The sequence below is a fragment of the Lactuca sativa genome, chromosome 3 (assembly GCF_002870075.4).
Source record: "Lactuca sativa cultivar Salinas chromosome 3, Lsat_Salinas_v11, whole genome shotgun sequence".
Lineage (NCBI taxonomy): Eukaryota > Viridiplantae > Streptophyta > Magnoliopsida > Asterales > Asteraceae > Lactuca > Lactuca sativa.
This window is the reverse complement of record NC_056625.2, coordinates 220,594,723-220,616,407: the sequence shown is the minus strand read 5'-3', so window position 1 is coordinate 220,616,407 and position 21,685 is coordinate 220,594,723. Positions and strand designations below refer to the sequence as shown.

At 31.0% G+C, this 21,685-nt stretch overlaps 1 long non-coding RNA gene across 11 annotated transcripts; it reads right to left on the bottom strand.

Moving 5' to 3' along the window:
- Positions 1 to 7,163: 7,163 nt before the first annotated feature.
- On the bottom strand, positions 7,164 to 11,365 carry LOC111906181 (uncharacterized). 11 transcript variants are annotated; one of them, XR_008230998.1, is made up of 9 exons: positions 11,102 to 11,363; positions 9,802 to 10,108; positions 9,327 to 9,422; positions 8,756 to 8,889; positions 8,540 to 8,677; positions 8,200 to 8,258; positions 8,043 to 8,089; positions 7,883 to 7,961; positions 7,167 to 7,602 (listed from the first exon to the last, which is right to left on the bottom strand). It is a non-coding gene; the product is annotated as an uncharacterized LOC111906181 (long non-coding RNA). The 11 variants fall into 11 exon arrangements; XR_008230999.1 differs by having other exon boundaries at positions 7,169 to 7,602; positions 9,386 to 9,422; positions 11,102 to 11,362; XR_008230997.1 differs by having other exon boundaries at positions 7,165 to 7,602; positions 8,756 to 9,422; positions 11,102 to 11,365.
- Positions 11,366 to 21,685: the final 10,320 nt, after the last annotated feature.

Below are 21,685 nucleotides of genomic sequence, written 5' to 3'. Positions count from 1 at the left end.
GCGTAAATTCCTTTAAGGCTCTTGTGAGATACTCCTTTCACTTGTACCTACCTAGTGTACTTCGTAAGTCCTGTAGTTATAACCAAAGTATCCTGGAGGGAGAGCGGGATATTGTGTATAGATCTATATGGGGTTGACATCCCCACACCTGAGCTGTTCGCTACAGCTAGACAAGCCAGTCTAGGGTGACAATTATCTTTAGAAATTGAGGCATGAAGAACGTCAAGACAGGCGCTTTAGTCACATTTGTATGGTTGTAATGACTCATATAGAGAATAACAATATTATTTTCAAATTTATGCAAAACATATACTCTATTCATTTTATAAAGTACAAAACTACGTGTCGTCTATTTTGCAACTAATTTCACCACTCGGGTCTTAGGGTTTTAGGACCACAACTTTTCGTATAACAGAAAATATAGGATTTTCTGGGAACACTCTCTATATAATTGCAAACAAGGTAAACAAGGAATACACATGCAATTACACATGATCTGAAACGAGACTCACAAACTATTTTTACAGAAAATATTGGATTTTCTTGAAGTATACAAACTATTACAAAGTTTTCTTACAAACCTGCTTATGAACTCACCAACATTCTTTATTGACGCTTTTCAAAACGACTTGTATTTTCAGGGACTCTATTTGCAGGTTTTGCGGCTATGGATAATTCGATAATTGCTGTATTTTTGAAATATCATACATTGTGTTATTTTGGATGTAATTTTATGAACAACATAAAGTTGTAAACAATGCATTTTGGTATCTATAATGTATGATGTTTGGATGACTATGTTTCAATTATGATCAATTGTTATGATATTACAAGATGAAGTTACCCACCCCCGGTCGTTTCCGTCGTCCCAGTTTGGGGGTATGACAATTTTTAACATGTAAAATATAATTATAACTAATATATCATCTCTAATAAATAAAGAACTTTTTGCCACATGTCCTCTTCTCCTTCATTTGGACACATAACATTTTATAGAATTTTTGAATTTTCTATTTTTCCCTTGTCATTTTATTATATTTTTCATTTTATTAAATTAAAATTCCACATTTATTATGTAAGGTAATATATATGTAAGGTATTTATTATAAAGAGTTTATATATGTAATGTATTCAAAACATTAAAGCCTCATTAATTTTAATAGTTCAATTTTTTTCTCATTTTTCTTATAAATTCAAACATTTCAATTTGTTAAAATTTCATATTTAATTTTTTTAAAATAAACTCATATAATATATGAGTCTCACACCTAGTTTGTTAATAAAATTTTATTTAGTATCTTGTGATGTATCTAAAACATTCATTAGAAAGGAAATCATACATAACACTATATAGTTCTCTAGCAATTAGTCTCTCTATAGTTGAGTGAAAATATCATTATGAATCTTTTATATATCAATAAGTTTCATATATGTCAAATAAACTACATTAGTTTCCTTCAAAAATCCATTTCTTGAAATTAAAATACGTATTTCATTTATATAATAAAAATAATAATGTCTTAGATCAGTTTGATTAAAAAAAGTTTAAGTATAAAATATTTGCATATAGAACTTGTAATGTAGAAAATATTGATACTGATGTTATAATTCTATTCAAAGATTTAGGTCTCTAAAAGAAAATTTTAATCATTATAGAATATGAAGATGATCGTTATGAAGAACGATTAAGTAAATAATCAATTATTAAATAAATTAACTGAGACATATATATTTAGACAAGATAGATTAAAACATATATTGTTCCAAAATAAATATCGATTTAAATTACAAATACGTTATGTTCTAACCATAAATAAGAAACTTAACTCTGAGAGTAAATTTCCATCTAGTTTGTGCTCAGTTGGTTACACTTCTTGAATATCAGCAAGTCATTTAAAAATATTAGATCACTAAATGTAAAGTAGAATTTTTATAAGAAATAATGTACTTTACAATTTCTTTGTGAGTTTTTAGATCTGTGGTTATTCTTTGTACTTAAACTATCATATTTTGTTTTATTTGTTTGGATCTAGCATTGTTAATCATTATTATTTTTGTTTATGTTTTCTAAGAAAATTGTGAGAAGATGAGTAACGAATGGATCTGGTTGGTGTTATATTAAGATGTTTGATATTACTATTGTTATTAGTAATTTGTTTTGATATAAAATGACGATTACCATTAACTTTTTTGAACTAACAATTGTTTCTGATTTTTTTTGCATATACGAATTTGTTTTATGAAACTATTTTATTTTGAAATGATAGTAATAATCTTAGAATCACAAAACATTGAATTTCAAGAGTTAGTTTTATTGGAAATTTAATAAGGTATTCAAATATTAAAAGATGAAGATTTGCAAAAAGAAAACAAGGTAACTGTGTTGTATTTAAAAATTAACTTTCTTCTATAACTTCACAATTTATGTGTATTTATAGGCTTAAATCCTACCAAATGTTTAAATACTATGAAATTAATATTAGAAAAAAATATAAAATAGACATGAAAATTGTAAACCAAATATTATGCACAACTCCAAAGAAAAAAAAAAAAAAAAAAAAAAAAAAAAAAAAAAAAAAAAAAAACATTCATTTACGAAGACATAGTTAATAATACTAACGAAAGATATTAGTTTTCAGTTATTTTGTGAATATTTTTTGTTTTCGTGTATATCTTTGGTAGTTATTTTGTGAATATTTTTTGTTATAGTGTATATCTTTGGTTTGATTTCTTAAAAAAGATAGATGTGATTGGAGCAGCAACGGAAACATGTTCACTACTGAGTTTTGTATTCATCAAAACAAAAGTGGACATGGTATTGTAAAGGAATGGCTATGACGTTAGAAATATGGTTTAGTGGCACTTGAAAATCTGATAATCGTGATAATTACTTTTAAATCGAAGTATTTTGGTGGTATTTCTAAATCCTCAATTGGATAAGACTCAGATAAAAAAAGAAAGAAAGAATAAGATGGTGTAATTTCGTGAGTACCAGAAAAGTGATTAAAATTGGTTATAAACCTTCCTTATCTGATAAACTATCAAAACTGTCATATAACAGTTTTTCTCAACAGAAAAAAACTGTTATAAATCCGGGTTTTATATATGGATTAATGCAAAGTTAAAACCGGGTCAAATATTCAAAATTTGGATTTTCGACCCCAGCTAGGGGCTCTGCCCCTTTGACCCCACCAGGGGCTGCCGGGGCTGCCGCCCCTTGGACCCCGCTCCCAGGGGCGCTCCCCCCGAACCTCCGTTCATTCAGGGGCTTCGCTCTAAATGACAGTATACTTTGATGATAACAAATCATCAAAGTAATCCTATTACATTTAAATAACATTGATGATAACAAATTAGCAACAATATATTTATATAAAAAATATCACATCAACAACATGATCACTTGATTAATAATAACATCAAATTATATTTGAAGTTGATATTACAAAATATGGTTTCATTTATTGTGTTGAATTGGTGAGTAGTTCCCAGAAAACATAATGACAGATTCTCAAATATAATTGTAATGACACATTCTCAAATACTATAACTTTGCATTATTATGTGCAACAAATATCATGCAAATTAAACCTAAGAGGCAAAAGACTTTTCTTTTGGAAAAAACGTTGCCTGAAATCGGTTACTTTGGATCCATTTTTAGATACAAGCTACATGCAATTACAATTTATTTATTTATTTATTTTTGTAATTTACTTACCATGATTCTTTTAAGCAACAATTGTTGTTTTAGTTATTCTTTTCAAGATTTGGAGGATATTGGGATATTGCCATTACATATAAGGTTAAATTTGAATAAAAATGATTTTAAAACATTAGAATATAATGTCACTAAATTGTAAATTCTTAAAGTAATTAGTACCTTTAAGTTCAATATTTGCATTTTTAATAGATTTAATAAATGGTTTAAACACAAACCTAAAGCACTTAATGTATATTGTAATTCTTTTAGTTCAAGTCTTTATCTTAAGAGATTATTTGATAAAATATTAAGTAATAATATTAATGATATTATTAAAAACTTATAATAGGAATAAATAAAATTAGCCGGAAACTAAAATATAGAAGATATGTAATTAGTGAAAAGAAATATGAAAAATTATGAAATATAATGTGATACGTTATAGAGGGATAGGGTTTGTATGGGGTTGACTAAAAAGACATCTTATTTAATTTTTAAGATTTTTTTTATTGGTTAAATTTACATTGTTTTTTGAAAAAGTAAATTATAAATAGTTTATTATAGGTTGACTTTTAATAAAAATATTTATAGGGTGTGTAAGGGGTGTCAATTTAGCAACATCGGGTTTGTATATATAGCCATCTAACTTGGCTGACACACATTGAAACAAGAAAATTAGACTAGGCTATTATCAATTGAACCTACTCTAAAAAATATTGTATTATGGAAATATTGGAACTTCAAAAAATATTATGGAAATATTGGGACTTAAATTGGTATAAAACATAAATAAGTAAACAGTTGTTTATATAGAGGTGTAACATAAACTCATATTTGATAAAAAAAAAAAAAAAAAAAAAAATTGATTTCAAAGTTTCTAACTTTTTTAGAGTTGAAAATGTTAAATTCATATTATGTGATATTACTTATGATTTTATTGAAATACTTTTTATTAATTGCATCTAACAAAATAAGGAAAACGTGTATATGGTTTCAAATAATTATGCATCTAATTTGATTTTCAATTTTCATATACATTTGGTAAACATAATTAAATATGATAGTTTGAAACTTTTTATACATATTAGTTTTCAAAAACTCTAATATGATGTCCTTATACATTTAAAACATTTTTTTTATATTTAGTTATTTCTAAATGTTTATTGAAACATATGAATAACTGAGTCTTAAAGAAAAACAAAATACAATCTTATTTTCACAAATTTCTTAATTAAACACATTGAAATGTAGACTTATTATATTTATTAAGCAAAAAAAATATGTATATTTATTTTTTAATTCAAAACAAAAATGTTGCATATATTTTTATAATAATTAATATTTATCTATACAAGACATGTTCATTGTAACATGGATGTAACCGGTTTAAAAAACGAACCGAAACCGATATAATCGAAAACCAATTAAGGAACGAATGGGGAATTGAGAATTAGACCAAATACAACTAATGGTTCGATTCTAATATAACATATGCTATCTAATAAGTGTTCGGTACCGAAAGAAGAACCGACCTGAATCGGATTGAAACCAAAAGAACTGAGAAATCAAAAACTAACTTCTGATTGCAAACTATTTTCCGAAAAAAACTATTCGCTGTCGCCGCATCGCGCGGGTCGACCACTAGTGTGTATGTGTGTATATATATATATATATATATATATATATATATATATATATATATATATATATATATATATATATATATATCCTTGCATATATTGTTCTCGCATTCAATTAGCCATATATTATTTTGTCATAATTTTTAAGATATTTATTTTTCACGTGATATTTACTTTATTTTTCATTTTGCAATATATTATTAATTTAGTTTCATAAATTAAATGTACCATACTTACTATATTAATTTGAAATTTGAAATTTGAAATTTCAATTTCAATTTCAATTTCTATTTCAAATAAACTTAAAGTTTAAACCTTTTTGTATTTAACATTTTGTTATAACCAACCCGTTTAGCACACGCATCTGACAACCAAAGACATAATTTTAGTTTATGTAGTTTTTCATATGTTTATTTATTTTTAATTTTTTTCTTTTTTCATTATATATATATATATATATATATATATATATATATATATATATATATATATATATATATATATATATATATATATATATATATATATATATATATATATATATATATAGGCTCATGTTCACTTGAGACCATGCTAATTTTGTGAGACCGTGAGACCAAATCTAAAAATATTTTTAAGATGCAAAATAAAAAGAAAAATCCGAAAATCCTTTTTGTAATTATTATTTTCAGAACTTTAATTACCTAAAAAAATAAAAAAATAAATAAAAATATGATAAAAAAAATATAAAAAAATTACCGTTTTTTTTTTTTAAAATACATTAAATATTCTAATAGAACATTACATTGTAAATGTTCTAATGTGATTTTTTAGATATGTAGAATATTCTAATATTCTACTAGAATATTGTACTAGATTTGTCAGATATGTAGAATATTCCAATATTCTACTAGAATAAGTAAAAAAATGTATTTATTTATTTATTTTTTTGGTATTTTTTTATTTTTTCATTGGAAAATATAAATTCCGAAAATAATATTTGAAAAAAAAATCAAAAATTTTCAATTATTTTGCATTTTAAAAATGTTTTTTATCTACTAAATGAGTGGCTAGGATTGCGTCTCACAGTCTAATAAAATTAGGTTTTCTCATATGAACCTAACTATATGTATATATATATATATATATATATATATATATATATATATATATATATATATATATATATATATATATATATATATATATATATATATATACAAGAAAATTTCGATTTAACTACGGAAAAATTTCGTAGCAAAATGATGTAATTCCGTAGCTAAACCTAAATAACTACGAAAGTTGCTACGGAATTTGCCAATGAGATTCCATAGTAAGATTTCTTGTAGCAAAATGTTTAACTACAAAATTATAGTTTCGTAGCAATTTTGCTATGGCCGTTGCTACGACGTCTATCCGTAGCATTTCAACTACAACACACTTCCATCTCAATTCCGTAACAATGAGTTCTGTAGCAAATTCTGTATCTATTTTATTCCGTAGCTAATTCTGTAGCCATTTGGTCCATAGCAAATTCCGTAGCCATTTGGTCCGTAGCAAATTTCGTGGCCATTTTGTCCGTAGCAAATTCCATAGCCATTTGGTCCATAGCAAATTCCGTAGCTAATTGTTTCGTAGCAAATTCCGTAGCCATTTGGTTCATAGCAAATTCTGTAACTAATTGTTCCGTAGCAAATTTTGTAGCTATTCGTTCCGTAACAAATTCCGTAACCATTCATTCCGTAGCAAATTCCGTAACAACTTTTTTGTAGTCAATTCCATAACAATCATTCAATACCATTTTTTCTATAAAATTCGGTTATTTAATTTGACTTATTATATCAATTTACAAAAATACAATTAATATAAAACCAAAAATAACAAAGTATTTCTATAGAAACTAAAAGAAATATCCAATACATCAAAAGATACATATTTCAAAATTAAAAGTCGCTACAAATTTAACGTAAAACATTATTCGATACATAATATTCTATCATTGCTTAATAAAAGTTTTGACTTGCCCACTCAATGTGTTAATGACATTCATTGCTTGTGCTAAGTTATTCAAACTTTGCTTGAACATCCACATTTTTCTGCTGAAACTCCACATTTTTTTTCTGAGCATCCTCATATTTTTGCTGAACATCCTCATATTTTTGTTGAATATCCTCATATTGTTCGCGTTGTGTCTCAACTAACTTTTTCAAATTCTCAATCTTGACTTTTGTCTCGGCATTACTATCCTCGTATTGTTCGCGATGCATTTCAGAAGATCCTTTACTAAAAATATCAATCAAATGAATATCTAAAAATTTTAAAGCACACAACAAAGAAAATGAATATTATTTTTTAACTTTTAATGGTTTTGTTATTCGATCAATCTTGTAAATTTGTATACCTTTGCAAGATTCCCTAAAGATGCTAGTGGGAGGAAATATGCAGGATAGAGAGGTGTAGTGAGATCAAAGATGTTGCATATCACATTAAAACACAGGGGAAAAAATTAATTTAATTTTTTTTTAAAAAAAACTTGGTATTAAGTGGATAACAGAAAAGTCACCTTCCAGCACTTCCAATGAAGTCTGCCTACATGCGCCATTGTTTTGGATCATCATCAAAAAGATTCCCAAATCTTCCACCTGTGAAAGGCAAATCCATCATGGTTAATGCAAAAACTTGATGTTTTTGTATCCATTTATGAGATTTTGAAGAAAACCTACCAATGAAAAAATGTCCAATGGCACCAATTCCATCTTTTGACACCCATCTACATGTTTTTAGTAAATATGTTAGAGTTATATAATCATATCTTTAACCCTAAAAAGAAATTCTTGCAATTATACTATTATAGTAGTATCAAGTTATATAGAAAATCACCTGATGGCAGCAGCAGAAGCTACAGCTGTGGTTCCAGAAGAATAGTCTAAACCAACTACCTGTATTATATAAATTCACAGAGTTTTATAAAAAGAACGATAATCAAAGAACATTATAATCTATAATTCTATATTCTATCCTTTACAAAATCTATGATTCAACCTTAAGTACTAGACAATGACATAGAACAAACAGATCATGATAATTACAAAAGAATAAAAAGAGATGACTGAAATGAAAAACAAAGGGAATAAGAAGTAGAGGAAATTAGATTAGGGAATCAAAATGTTTGTTTGCTAATAAAAAGAATTAGAAAAAAGGTAGCAAGTTAGATTGATACCCAATCAGAAGTACTGGCTTGAGTTAGATTGACATGCCTTTAGAAGACTTGAAGTGACCAATGTGTGACAAATCCATCCAGTGACATTGGTTGGAAACTGTAACAACATGTATTCCAAGTAATCATCTTAAACAGATCCTGATTTTGAAAAAAAAAACAATTAGAGAAGAAAAATATTAGAGATACCATATGAGGTGAAAATGAAAAGGAACAAACCAGGGAAGCTAGCAGGAAGAACAAAATCTTTAACCATATTAGGAAGCCATGACAATTCTTTTGAAGAATATCCATTAGATTTGGTGTCATCTTCAAGAAATGTTGTTAGGTGAAACTTGTTATCTAGTATATACCTGACAAAAGGAATTTGAACATCATATTAGGTTGGAATCTACAATGTAGAGTGATTGTTTTACCCTTTTTAAAAGTTTAAGCATACTACTTTTTAAAAAATTCAAATTTAAAAAAAATATATTGCATACATAAAGACTATTTGAGTATGATAAATGACCGTTTTACCCTTCACCAACTTAGCACATTATAACATAGTTTAAAGGAATGTTAGGAAGGGAAAAAGGGGTGTCTAGATAGTATACACAAAATGAGGCCATTACTCAAATGATTTTAAACAAGATTGTTAATACACAAAAAAGATATAGGACCAAAAATTCAAAATTATCTATAAAATATTTTGAATTTTATCTAAAATAAAGTTAGAAAAACAATAAAAATTGGAACCCTAATCGAATGATTTCTATGGTTGCACAAAAACTGCAATTAAAATTACTACCAATCAATAGGTTTGTTGGTATAAAAGTGTATGCATGTTTGTTTTTTGGTAAGAAAGACCTTTCCTGTAGTACTCCCAATCAATCGATTCTGGCTCCTGCATTATCCAACAAGAAAAATCATTAATTGATATATTATGAATGCTGATTATAAAGATATTTCATATAATTGAGATGCCAACAGTAGAATTTTATCCGTTGTCATCACTTTATTTGGTGACCTAGGTGTTTAAAATGTGGGAACCAATCAGAAGCCTCGTCAAATGTTGAAGACTTTTATGGAGTGGAGTTAAATGTCAAGGGTTTGAAGAGTTTGGATGAAAATTTAGATGACTATCTTTCTGTTGAAGAGCTTCAAGGGGACAATCAATACTTTTGTAAGAACATTCTTTATAATCTTGTAACCAAACAAATCTCAATTACCATATTGACCTTCTTATATGCTTTTTCATAGACTACAACAAAGAAAAAGATAACCTCTGCATTTTGTTTCCCTGGACATGTTGACATGGGAGAATTGATATATGATTTATCAGCAGTTTTGATTCACAAGGGTGTAGCTGTAAATAGTGGCCACTATGTAGCCCATATTAAAGATCAAGACACAGGGGTATGGTGGGAATTTGATGATGAAATTGTCTCGGACATGGGTCAACACCCTTTTGGTGATAAACCTCACCCACCTGGACAATCTTGCCCCTCTGAACCTAATACTCTGGTAAATGAAAAAGTGACAACGAATATGTGAATGAGCTGATCATCTTTCTGGAGACACTTCTTTCCACTGCACAACAGATATTACATCTCAGAAACAATTGTTAACTTTTTAGTTGGTTGTGAAAAGGTTCAGTTTGAATGTTGTGATGGGGATTGATCTAGATATAAAATTATTGGAATCATTTGATGAAAACCAAGCTTCTCTTGCATCTGAAGAAGAAGCTACTAATCGGCTTTGGATTACAGAAAAGTAGGGATCATTTCAGAGAAACTAAAGGATCCTTCTGAGCGACTGTTTGGAACTTTTGGATCAAGAGGCTACAAGCAAAATCCAAAGAAAAAAATCCCTAGACTCTTTAATTAAGAGGCTCAAGGATGTCAACTAACACCCTGTGTCTACTCTACTTGCTTCAAGATTCCCAGATATCTTTCTCTTTCCCTTATTTCATATAGTTTACTTTTTTTTTGCAACTTTAGCTTTTTTTATCAGTTCCTTGAACATACCTGATTCTTGTTTTGTATGCAATGGAGAAAAATTCCTAGGCTTTTAACACACTTCTCATTAGAGAAAAATTCTTGGGTGTTTTGAGTATTAGGTTGAGTCAATGGATAAGAAGAAAAAACATTGACTCTCCATGTGATGCTGATACTGGGCCAACAACTTCAATCAGGTGTGAACATGATCAACTTATTCTTGAACAGCATGCCAGGTTTAGGTCAAGGCCTCAGTTTCAATTCAAACAATATTTGGTAAAATGATCAATGAAGGTGCACTTTAGAGGCGCGAAAAGGAAATTGAAAAGTCCAAATTAAATAAAAAGTCAACTAAACTAGGTTTGGGAAAACAAGAAGCAAAAGATACAATTGAAGCTACGTTCTGAGAAATCTGTCTATACAATTGACACTCTGAATTTTCGAAAATTTTATACATAAAGATGAATTGGAGAGAGAAGCGGAAACGAACTTCTCAGCGATGATCAAATTCTTCGTGAATTTAACGTGTTGAACAGAAAAATCGAGAAAAATAAGCAAATGAGGAATGAAGAAAGAAGAATGTTACCGGGTAGGGATGAAGACGATCGAGAAAAATCGACCGGTTGACGGAGCAGCGGCGAACGAACAAAGCAAATCAGATGATGATGACGACGATCGAGATAAACAGTTTGGGGAATGAGGAATGAGATCGGCGATTGAAAATATGAGTAAATTACAGTTATGGTCCCTGTGGTTATCACTTTGTTATAAAATGAAAACCGTTTTTTGTAAAAGAATGAAAAATACACCGTTTTTTCTACATGTTTGAGTTGTTATCAGAAGCTTGTTAAGTGGTGATCACTTTTTTCTTGATTTCCTCTTTTCCCTGTTTCCTATATAAACTCTGGCTTAATCTTGGATTCCTTTCGGTTCATCCACTCATTTGGTTGACTGTCTCTTGTGGCTTAATCTGTGTCTATTCATTTTGTTTGATTGTATTTTTTAAATCTATCATTGTTCCTTTTCTACTTCTCAACTCTCAAATGAAGCAAGAAAATGGATCCAAATCCAGAAAAAGAAAATTTTGCGAGTTCTCTATTTGTTTTTTTGATATGTAGATGAAGACTTTTGTTTTTTTCATATGTATATGAGGACTTTTGTTTAATTTTCATATGTATATGAAGACTTTGTTTTTTTCATATGTATATGAAGACTTTTGTTTAATTTTCAAGAGAATTCTCTATTGTATTGTTTTTGTTGACACTAATCTGTATCTGTAGGAGATTCTCGTTGTTTTTTGTATCAGTAATCCGATTTATATGATCTATGTAGTTGATATCCTCACCAAGAATGTTGTAATCAATGATGTTTTCCAAGAAATTTATGTTCTATAATCTATTCTTGAAAATAATCCGTATGCGTAGATTTATTTCATTTATTATTTGTTTGATTAACATACATTCTTTATCAAGTATTTTCTCATGGTTATCAGAAGAATATGGGAAAGCTCAGCAACTAGCTGAGGCAATTGCTTCAGGTGAAAAACTTGATAGGAAAGTGTATCGGATTCGTAATAAAGAAGTACGTATATAACACCACACATTCCATCTGTTACAAATACGGAACTCAAGTTTTCATTCTCATTCTAAAAATTCTATTTACAGCTTGTCAAATTCATTGACAAAGATTTCGAAGGGATGAAGGACATTCACATAATCTCAGAATCCAATCTTCTGAATCATTCATTTATGGACTTGGTGGGTACTGTTGATGAAGTTAAACTTACTGAAGAACTCATCCTAGAGAATGTTCTAAAGGTAATTAAACTCCCTTGATTTTGCAAAAAAAAAAAAAAAAAAAAAACTTTCGTCTTTCTGACCAATGTTTCCATTATCCGTAGTTTGTGTTATCCAGTAATTCTGATGCCACAAGCAATTTGTATGGACCACATCAAAATCCACCTCCACAAGGTGAGAAATATATACTATACTGGACATAAAACAAGAAGGGCATTTTGGTCATTACTTGTCTGAAGCCTTCTTTTCTCTGAATCTGTTTATATATAGGTTCTTTTCCTGGTGTTTGGGAATGGGAGAGAGTAGTGAATATATTTGGTCCATGTGAAAATGTTAACAAGGCTAAGTTGTTAATTTAGTCAGTAATATCTGAACAGGTGATGTAATTATTTATTTTTTAAATCTAAATGATGAAATACTTTTCAAAAGCTATGGGATAACATTCCATATGTTGCTTTTTGTCATAGTTACTCTGATAGATTTTTTTTTCATTCTCTACTTTATTTATAAGAACCCATCCCAATTATCCATATAATACTCATTTTCCATATTTTTTGTTGTTTCAGAATCAAGATGTGACAGAAGCTATTCAAAAAGTTGCTGCAACATACAATAGCAAAATTGTTGAAGGTGTTCCTCTGGAGTTGGAATGTGAGATTCCATTCCTTGAGGTGTTTGGTTGGTAAACGAATGGAGTTGAATTCAATTCCATTCTCCTTACAAACTCTTCTAACCAAACACGTGACACATTTCAATTTCTTCAAATTCCAATTCCTTTGACCGATTCCATTCCTTTGACCGATTCCATTCCTTTGACCGATCATCAAGTCGTTCATACATCCAATTTCTATTTCTATTGCTCATTTTATTATATCTGCACACAAATATCAAAAACTAGTCGTAATCGAAGAGTAATAAAAGATTAGGAAACAAACTTACTAACCTTATTGCTTGAAATGAAAATATTAATCTAGGAAAATAACATAGTAGATTTTCATTAAACAAGTATTTAAATCCATATCCTCGTCAAGATAGAACAACCTACTCTAAAAAAAGTGTGTAATATAGCACCATACTTTCATTTTTTTCTATTAAACTTGAAAATTATTAAATTGCCCTTTTGTTGTCACCAAATGAGGTGCAGATGGTTAAGTTAGCTGATAAAGAAAGAGAAAACCTAGAGGTTATAACTTATAACATGCTTTCTAGATTATATGCTTATTCACCAACTTTCATTACTAATAATTACTAATAATTTCATTTCTTTGTCTCTTTTTCATATTTCCAACTCTACCCTTGTTGTCAAATTACTAAATAGTTCTCAAAGTAACAGCAAACATATTCAACAAGGGAGAGAGTTACACTCTGTAACTATTGAACTTGAAAAAAAAATGGTATGCTTGTCTAGAGGAGCTCTATGGAATGGAATCATTATCAGCAAATATCTACAACCTTGGTATTCTCTTATTTGAGGTGACAAGGCTATTCTCTTTCATTCTTATATACTCTTATTATCATAGCAATATTTGTTACTTGCATTAAAAACCATTTTAAAAGGTTCTGTTTCAAAGCTACTTTCTTAAATATTTGACATGTGTTTAAGTATTTCATAATGTAGCTTCAGTGAAACGAAGATGTTTATGATCTTATACTAATTTACCCTTTTACCCTCCAGTTACTCTCCTCATTTGCATCATTAGAGATGCATTCTGCAGCAATGTCATATTTACAATACCAGATCCTTCCACTCTTCATCTCAAAATCCACAAGAATCTGCCTTCTGTCTTTGGCTCCTTCATCCTCACCCTTCATCTCGCCCAACAACCAGGTATTCTCTCTCTCTCTCTCTCTCTCACACACACACACATCATTTTATCAAATCTTTCAAAAACTTTTTAATCTATAACATTTAAATCTGTATCAGGGAAATCCTACAATCTGAGTTATTAAATGGAACCAAAGAATTCTACTCCAAGAACACTTATTCTCAAAAAATGATGAGTTTATGGGAACATAGTCAAGCATAACAAATTAGAGAGTATGAGAAGTAAAAACATAGTAAAACATAACAAATTAATGACATTTAGCATATCAGATTGCAATAGTTGCAGGGGGTCTCATTATGGAGACATCAATGAATCAAAGGCAGCAAAAAAAAATCACACACCTAAGTAACAATGAAAATATTTATTACTAACAATGAAAACCTTGTGAGGATCTCAACAGTTGCGCAGGGGGGTTTGCCTTTTTTTATTAGCTGACTGGTTCACCTGATGAACGAATTGATGAATTTGATTTGGAGTTGACTTTTTGGAGTCAAATATGGTTCGACTGATTTTGGCTGTTTGCAGCAGGGACGTTAAATGCCTTGGGGACGATCGGGTCAAAATTGAGTTCGCATCTATGATCAGGGTTGTTGTTGTTTTGCTTTGCTACTGCTGTGTGGTTTGTTCATTCGCATCTAGTAACAAATTCGCATATGGTCCTTACAGTTTCAGTGTTTTGGCAGTTACTACCCACTTTCGCAATAGGAGTAAAGTTTTGTGAAATATGCAGAATTTTCTATTCGAATCCCTACAGTTTATGCAAAGTGGCAAATTACAGAATATTATAATATTTATAATGTAGAAATTATTTTATAATTAAATTTTCAAAACAATTAAAAATAATATCTTATTTTGTTGTTGAGTTTTCAAAGATAATTGTGTATTTTTGATATATTTTTTTCAATAATCTTATATATTTTGCTACGGAAACATATTTCGTAACTACTTGACTACGGAATTTTCCGTAGCCAAATACCTATGGATTTTGATGTCGTAGCTATTTTGCAAATTCACCTTTTTGTAACAAGTTCCATAATAGATTAATACAAAATTTTATTTTGTAGCAAATTTTCCTAGCAGAATAGCTACAGATCTCAATTCCATAGCTAACTAGCTACGCATTTTTATTTTGTAGCCAATTATGTAGCCAACTAGCTACACACATGAATTTTGTAACAAGTTTCATAGAGAACTAGCTATAACCAAAAATTTGTAGCATTATTTGTAGTAAACTAGCTACGAATTTTAATTCCGTAGCAAGTATTCAAGATTTAGCTACGGAATGCAATTCCGTAGCCATTTCCGTAGCAAATTAGTTACAACCAACCATTTTGTAACATATTCCGTAGTAAAATAACTATACATTTAGATTCTGTAACAATTTTATGTAGCTACTTAAGATTTAGCTACATAATGCAATTTCGTAACCATTAATGTAGCAAAATAGCTACGACAAGTCGTTTCGTAGCATATTCTGTAGTAAAATAGCAACGGATTTTGATTCTATAGTAACTTTCCGTAGCTATTTATGATTTTTCTTGTAGTGTATATATATATATATATATATATATATATATATATATATATATATATATATATATATATATATATATATATATATATATGTATTGTGACAACCCGAAACTTCTACCTGGTACATCTACTCAGTTAATCTAAGTTAATATTGTTTCTGTTAACTCCTAGCACTGATTAAGGGTTCGTTATAGCATTCTAAGCATGAGTGCAACCAAGGTCGAGATTAGGAATGAGTTAGCTAGTCCTATAGGGGTGAAATTCGGCCATACACCCCATTTTGAGGAGTATGTAGCCGCATACATGGGTGTACGGCCATACACACACCTCATGACCACACACTCACCCCTATATAAAGGGTAGACCCGTTTCCTTCCATTCCTTTAACATCCTAGCAGCACACAACACCTTTTCTCTCAATACTCTTCAACCAGAAACCCTCCCCAGGGCTTAAAAAACGTGAGTAATCCATCCATTAGCTTGTTGTGCTTGAAAAACCACTTAATCTAAGCCTAAGATCATTGAGTCCTGTCATGTTCTTCATCTATTTGAAGGAGTGCGGCCGCACACCCACATAAGGTGGCCTCACACTCCTAAAAGACCCTCCAAAGTGAGTGTTGGACTTCCATATTCGAGTGGGACATAAACCTAGCTTTGCTACACCTTAGAATTGGCTTTTTGGACATTATCCAGTGGGGTGTACGACTGCATGCACCCTTGTGCGGCAGCACACTCCTTGTGTGCGACAACACACTCCCGTGTGCGACCACACACACACCCTAGGACCACAAACCCATTTCTAAGACCATAAGCTTGTACTACAACTAAGTATGGACCTAGAACAATTCATGGATGCAAGTATGGACCTTTAAAACACCTCAAAAGTACCTTCCATCATGAGTGTATGGACGGAAACCCATGGTTGTACACACCTTTAAGGTGGCTATATACCTCCCTCATGCAATCCTTTAAGGTCCTAGCACTTAGTGTGAGTTGTCCCAATTTCTTAGAGTGGTTCTCCGTCACATTTAGTAAGGAAATACCTTCCTTTGACTCCTTTATGTGTCATTAGGCTTCACTTGAACATCCTGCATTCCGTATCAATCTTTCATTCGAATCGCCCGAGGTGAGTTCATACACCTATGCTTTTTCGAGTTTTTCATGTTTTCAGTGGGGGAGGGGGGGAATACAAGCAAAAGTACAAGGAAACTTTTGCTTAAAGTATATTATTTTGTTTAAAATAATTATATTTATAGAATGCGTTTATGATGAAAAACAGTTTTTACCAAAAGATTAAGAAATCAACTCGTAGAAACAGTTTTCAAAATTAGGGTAACAAACCTGCGAATCATGTAGTAAAATGTATTATTTTATAAAGGATTCATGCAAATCATAAAAAGAATTTTCAGTATTATTACTTGTAAATTTGTTAGTCTCAGTTGGAGACATGTCCTTGGTAACACTCCCACATAATCAGAGTGTAGGACTAGCATTTGTAGAATTCGGCGCGTTAGAGTCACGTCTTTCATTTTTAGTATTATTACTTGTAAATTTGTTAGTCTCAGTTGGAGACATGTCGTTCTTTCATCATTGTAAAAAAAAATTATTCAACTTTGCAGTGATTGTTTTTTACATATTTTCAATCTTTCAACTTTTTACATAGTCTAATCTTTTAAGTTTAATAGATGAGGATGATGGTGGTTTTTAGGTTGAAAAAGGTAAAATTTATTGCAAATTTGTTGTTCTTTATCTAATTATTATTCTCTCTTTACCTTATTTTGACTAATTTACAATCTTGCATTGACACTATGATGTCAAGATAGCATTTTATTACTGTACACAAGGTGTTTTGACAAGATGCCACATTGAAGATTTTCATTGGTTATATGAGTTGTTAATATGAATTGTTTTCTGTTCGATTTTTGAACTGGGTATTTCAAAATTTTGTTGTTTGCCATCAGTTATTGATTTAAATCTTGTCAAAAGGTACGGAGATAAGATACGAAATTCTAAAAATAGTTAACAAGCTCAAGCGTGATTTTACTAAGGTATATCAGCTTAATTCACGTGTTTCAAGCTCTTTGTTTGATTTATATATTGAATTGGAGTGATACATCAGATTGCTATGGTTTCTATTTTATTTTGATGGGTTTTGATTTCTAGATTATGAAGAAATCCAAGAGTGGTTTTGATTTTAGGATGACGTTGTTTTGGAAGGCGTGGAAGACAAAGCTAAGAATATATATGGATTTTAGACGATACCTAAACATCATCTTGATCGTGGATTTACAATGTCCTATATTATTGAAGTTAGTGAATAGCTTTACTGACCACGCTTCATGTGACCAACAACCAGGAGGTACAATATCATTTAATATCATGCAAGTCAACCCTTTTGCATTTAGTTTCTTCTATGCATTTATTCATTTGTGTGTATCATGCAATGCTTTTGTAAATTAATGTTTCAAGTAAAGTTTACGGTTGTAGTACACTAAAAATTAACTATGATTGAATTCTTTGTAGGTGATTTTATATCACTAATGATATTTAAATGTAATGGGGTTAATTTGTTGATCAATATCACTTTGACAATTATTGAACAAATCGATATAGTACGGAGTGCACATTTGTTCAATTTTGTCTTTGTTGAAAGTATGCTGCTATTTAGGGGCGAAGCCCCTGAACCGACGGGGCTCTGGGGGCAGTGCCCCTTGGAGCGGGGTCCAAGGGGCGACAACTTGGCTGGGGTCGAGCTACGGATTTAAGACCCGAATTTGTGATCCATATTCTAGACCCAAATTTAAGTTAGTTTATGACGTTTTGACAGTTTTAGGACATAAAAATGTCATGTGGTAGTTTTAAGACTAGAAGTTTTTCTGGTTATATGTCACACCCCCAAACCAAGGATGGCGGAAATGTCCGGGGGTGGCGGACTTCATGTAAAGTATCACAACAACGAGTATATTAGTGCTCAAAGTAAATACAACCATCATAAATATAATTGAAAATTTTACAGCAAAGTATATGTTTACATGTTTCAAAATCAATTACATTATGATGACAAAATAAATTGTTTGACGATATAACGTACCATCCTGAAAGCGCTGATGTTTTCCTGTTTCACTGATTTCCTGGGAATACAAGTAGTTTTGAAAAAGTGTCAACAATTAAGTTGGTGAGTTCATAAGAGTTTTGTTTGTGGAAGAAACCGTTTTCCTCGTAAAAGCGATGGAGTTTGATTTCCAGAAAATCCAATATTTTCTTAGTTAAGTTGTGAAAAGAATATTCCTATATTATGTGATAATGAACCCTAGAAAGACCCGTAGATTTCTTCTATAATCATCCAGCATATATAAGTTATATAAGATTTAAGTTAAATAAACCGTTGAATATAGTGGGTCTGCTCTAGGTCCACAACCCAACAAGGAACAGGAGATGAGGCGGGCCCACCAATTCTAAGTCGATCGAGACTAGATTCTTATACAGCTCTAGCGTATACGCTTAGAAATTATAGCTGAAGTCTAACAACTCTAGATGAAATATAGTTTTAATATCATAAAAACTATTTTATGTGAGCCTGGTACTTTGTATTTGTACCCCTTTTTGTATAAAAACCTGGTACTTTCTATCTGTACCCCTTTTGTATAAAATCGGTACTTTGAATTTGTACCCCTTTTCGTATGAAAACCTGGTACTTTGTATTTGTACCCCTTTTCGTATGAAAACCTGGCACTTTGTATTTGTACCCCTTTTTATATGAAAACCTTTTGTAATGTAAATGAACATAAACTATACCTATTATAGTTTATCAAAATGTTTGAAATGTATATGCAACCTAACTATACCTATTAGTTTAGTATGTTTGTTTGTGGTGTATAAGAACCCTTTTCTATGTAAGTCGAGTGTATAGCAAAATATAACTATGTTTATCTTGCTTTGTTTTGTACTAATGGTAATGATGGAGGATTCTTACAATTTAGTGAGTATTTTCTGTTATATAATTATACCACAACAAGAAACACATGTAAAATATGAAGTCATCAAATATTTAACACTTTGCTCAACATGTTACAAAGTGTGTTGAAAGTTATAAGTTGTTAACTAGTTTTTAACCTTTCTGCATTGTTTTAGAATGATCATAGAAAAATCATACGAAGTCGAAAACTAAATCTGTAAATTCTGAGAGTTCCTAAAATGTGTTTAGTTTATTCATAATTTTTATCATGATTTTTGGAGTCCTTTAACTTGTGTTAAAATGTTCATATTCACAGACTGGTCTAGATTTGTTCTTGAAATGATAGGCTGTTTTGAAAAAAATTACCATAAATTGTAGAAAAATCGTGTGGAGATGTGCAAGTAGTCATTTTAAAGCTAAGAACTGGAACTACTTCGAACTAAAACAGTTTTGAACACTAAAATGTTTAGGTTGTCTAAAACAGTCCATGAATGGAGTCCAACTTTTCTGATGAAAGTTGTTAGAAAAGTTTAATTATGTTCTTGGTGTTTTAACTTGTATTCCCCTCCCCCCCCCCCCCCTAAAAACTTAAGAAAGTATGAAAATGTAGGGGTGTGAACTCACATTATGTGATTTCAGTAGATGGATGATGGAGAAAAGAAGTGTTCAACTCAAGAACACTTTGGGAGATTGCTTGAAGATTCGAAGATCAAAAGTAGAAGAAAAGCTTGGAGGATAGGCTTGAATCTCGAATTTTAGAGAGAGAAAATGAGAGAAAATGAAGTTTGTTCTTGATGGAAGAATGACAGAAAATGAAAGAAATGTGAGGAGAGAGGAGGGTTTTCTAACCCTTGACTAAGTGTGTGGCTGAAAAATGGTGGGAAAAGTACCATGAAATGACTAGGTATGGCTGATGGTGAATAGTGACATGGAGTGGGTATGGGAGTGGTTGCTTGTGTCATAGAATAAAGAAAAGTCAACACTCAACCTTTGTACTTCACCCACTCTTCATGGATAAGGTTTTATCCCCAAAAATGTGGGTAAGTACTAGATATGGGTCCCTAAATGTTAAAATAAAGTTTTGGGTGAAAATTCCGCGTTAAAACGATGAAAAACGAAACCAAAACGAAGTCGGAATCGAAAACTGGGAAGAAATGGGCTTTCCTGCGAGACCTCTCGGTCCTGGCCAAGGTTCGGTCCCTTCTGGTCATGGGCCGAAGGCGAAATGAGGCGAAAGAGGTAGGAAGCAAAATGGACCGAAGGCAGCTTCGGTTCCTTGTGCGAGGTTCGGTTCATCATGCGAGGCTCGGTCTGAAAGGGAAGGTTCGGGTTTGGTCTGCTGAGCTTCGGTCGGAGGGGGTAGTTCGCTTCTGAGAAGTTCGCTTCTGACCAGATCGCTTCCTAAGAAGATTCGGCTCCTTAAGAGGGTTCGACTCCTTAAGAGGGGTTTCGGGTCCTTAAGTCTATTTTATCCGTTTTTACCCCGTTTTAAGCCGTTTTTGACCTGGTTAAGGGTCGGGATGGCCCGAAATACTATAAAAAGTTTAAGGAATTTTTGAGAGAGATTTGGGAGAGATTTCACATTCTTGGAGAGATCTAGGAGAGATTTGACATACTTGGAGAGATTTCTCATACAAAGAGAGATTTGGGAGAGATTTCACATACAAAGAGAGATTTGGGAGAGATTTCACATTCTTGGAGAGATTTGGGAGAGATTTGACATTCTTGGAGAGATTTCTCATACTTAGAGAGATTTGGGAGAGATTTCTCATACTTAAAGATATTTGGGACAGATTCTAGATAAAGAAAGAGTGTGAAAACAATTGAGAGAGGTTTCGTGTGTGACATTTGCGAGTGCTTGGCTCCGCAACGTAAGGTCCGTACGCCCCGTTAAGCCATGTTCAAGGATCTTACACACTCCCGATGAGTATGCAACATTGTTTTATCAGTTTGGTTCATTACTTAACGCCGTTTTAGGTTAATGAAATCTAGATATACAAACTTTTCCATTGGTGATTTCTCATTAGAATAGCGAGTTGTACGGAAATAACATAGCGTAA